The sequence below is a fragment of the Babylonia areolata genome, chromosome 30 (genome assembly GCF_041734735.1).
Source record: "Babylonia areolata isolate BAREFJ2019XMU chromosome 30, ASM4173473v1, whole genome shotgun sequence".
Lineage (NCBI taxonomy): Eukaryota > Metazoa > Mollusca > Gastropoda > Neogastropoda > Buccinidae > Babylonia > Babylonia areolata.
Genome location: NC_134905.1, coordinates 3035167 through 3037666, shown reverse-complemented (window position 1 = coordinate 3037666; position 2500 = coordinate 3035167). Strand labels below are relative to the sequence as shown.

Here is a 2500-nt window from a genome sequence, read left to right as displayed (position 1 = left end):
TTGTTGTTGTCGATGTTATTGTCGTCATTGTTGTTGTTGTTGATGATGATGATGTTATTGTCGTCGTCGTTGTTGTTGTTGTTGACGAAGTTATTGTCGTCATTGTTGTTGTTGACGATGATGTTATTGTCGTCGTTGTTGTTGTTGTTGTTGTTGTTGATGATGTTATTGTCGTCATTGTTGTTGTTGTTGATGATGTTGTCGTCGTCGTCGTCGTTGTTGTTGTTGTTGATGATGTTATTGTCGTCATTGTTGTTGTTGTTGTTGTTGATGATGTTATTGTCGTCATTGTTGTTGTTGTTGTTGTTGATGATGTTATTGTCGTCATTGTTGTTGTTGTTGTTGTTGATGATGTTATTGTCGTCATTGTTGTTGTTGTTGTTGTTGTTGTTGTTGTTGATGATGTTATTGTCGTCGTCGTCGGCGTCGTTGCTGTTGTTGACGATGATGTTATTGTCGTCGTTGCTGTCGTTGTTGTTGTTGATGATGTTATTGTCGTCGTCGTCATTGTTGTTGTTGATGATGTTATTGTCGTCATTGTTGTTGTTGTTGTTGTTGACGATGATGTTATTGTCGTCGTCGTCGTTGTTGTTGTTGATGATGTTATTGTCGTCGTCGTCGGCGTCGTTGTTGTTGTTGTTGATGATGTTATTGTCGTCATTGTCGTTGTTGTTGATGATGTTATTGTCGTCGTCGTCGTCGTCGTTGTTGTTGACGATGATGTTATTGTCGTCGCCGTTGTCGTTGTTGTTGTTGTTGTTGACGATGATGTTATTGTCGTCGCCGTTGTCGTTGTTGTTGTTGTTGTTGTTGACGATGATGTTATTGTCGTCGTCGTTGTTGTTGTTGACGAAGTTATTGTCGTCGTTGTTGTTGTTGTTGTTGTTGTTGCTGTTGTTGATGACGTTATTGTCCTCCTTGTCGTAATGATTGTTTTTGTTGTTGATGATGATGTAGTCGTCGTCGTTATTGTTGTTGTTCATGGATGGAGATGGAGATTGGGAACCAAAGAAAGAACGGGAAAAAGGAAAGAAAGAAAGAAGCAGCAGCTTCTGTTTGAAGGAGACTTCGCACCGTGCGGACTGATCCATATGCGCGACACCAAGTGGAGTGATGGCCTAGAGGTAACGCGTCCGCCTAGGAAGCGAGAGAATCTGAGCGCGCTGGTTCGAATCACGGCTCAGCCGCCGATATTTTCTCCTCCCCCTCCACTAGACCTTGAGTGGTGGTCTGGACGCTTAGTCATTCGGATAAAACGATAAACCGAGGTCCCGTGTGCAGCATGCACTTAGCGCACGTAAAAGAACCCACGGCAACAAAAGGGTTGTTCCTGGCAAAATTCTGTAGAAAAATCCGCTTCGATAGGAAAAACAAATAAAACTGCACGCAGGAAAAAAAAAAAAAGGGTGGCGCTGTAGTGTAGCGACGCTCTCTCCCTGGGGAGAGCAGCCCGAATTTCACACAGAGAAATCTGTTGTGATAAAAAGAAATACAAATACAACATCGAGCAGATTCCTGACTTTGGCATAAAGCAGTCTGAATGCTCGCGTCAGAGCCTCAGTTGAAAGCTTACCATTTGTATTTCAGGTATGACGGGCGCAACAGCCGAGTGGTTAAAGCGTTGGACTGTCAATCTGAGGGTCCCGGGTTCGAATCACGGTGACGGCGCCTGGTGGGTAAAGGGTGGAGATTTTTACGATCTCCCAGGTCAACATATGTGCAGACCTGCTAGTGCCTGAACCCCCTTCGTGTGTATCCGCAAGCAGAAGGTCAAATACGCACGTTAAAGATCCTGTAATCCACGTCAGCGTTCGGTGGGTTATGGAAACAAGAACATACCCAGCACGCACACTCCCGAAAACGGAGTATGGCTGCCTACATGGCGGAGTAAAAACGGTCATACACGTAAAAGCCCACTCGTGTACATATGAGTGAACGTGGGAGTTGTAGCCCACGAACACAGAAGAAGAAGAAGAAGAAGTATTTCAGGTATAAAACATTTAGCCTAAAATGAAGGTAAGCAAAATAAAGAGATATAAACACGATAAACAGAGAAGTAAATATATCAAATTGTAGTTTTGATAAAAACGAAAGGTGCGTACATATACCGTACAATACAATACCTTACGTTATATTGCATTACAGTTCAGTACAGTGCAATGCACGCCATGTAATATAATGCAATGCAAATGTCTGGGATTGTTCCAATGTACCTTTTTATTTACCTGTGTGCTAACTGAACTGGTAGCGTAAGCAGCATTTGGCTTGAAGTTATGTACCTTGTGTGTGGAGAGAGTTACCACTCTTTACTAATTTGTACAGTATAATTACATTTCCTTACATTACAGTACAGCACAGTACAGTACAGTACAATGTAATGTTTAATGCAACAGCACAGTACAATGCAGTACATTACATTACATTACAGCATAGCACAGTACAGTAAAGTGCAAAGTGATATAATGCGATTGAAAGGCATTGCAATGACACACAATGCTAA

General features: G+C 42.3%; 1 protein-coding gene and 1 long non-coding RNA gene across 2 annotated transcripts in view; both read right to left on the bottom strand.

Annotated features, from left to right (window-relative positions):
* LOC143275633 (uncharacterized) overlaps positions 1-2500 on the bottom strand; it is a 227194-nt gene that overhangs the window by 144218 nt on the left and 80476 nt on the right. The gene's annotated exons all lie outside the window — the stretch shown is intronic.
* Positions 1-2500, bottom strand: part of LOC143275686 (uncharacterized) — a 21504-nt gene that overhangs the window by 18083 nt on the left and 921 nt on the right. The gene's annotated exons all lie outside the window — the stretch shown is intronic.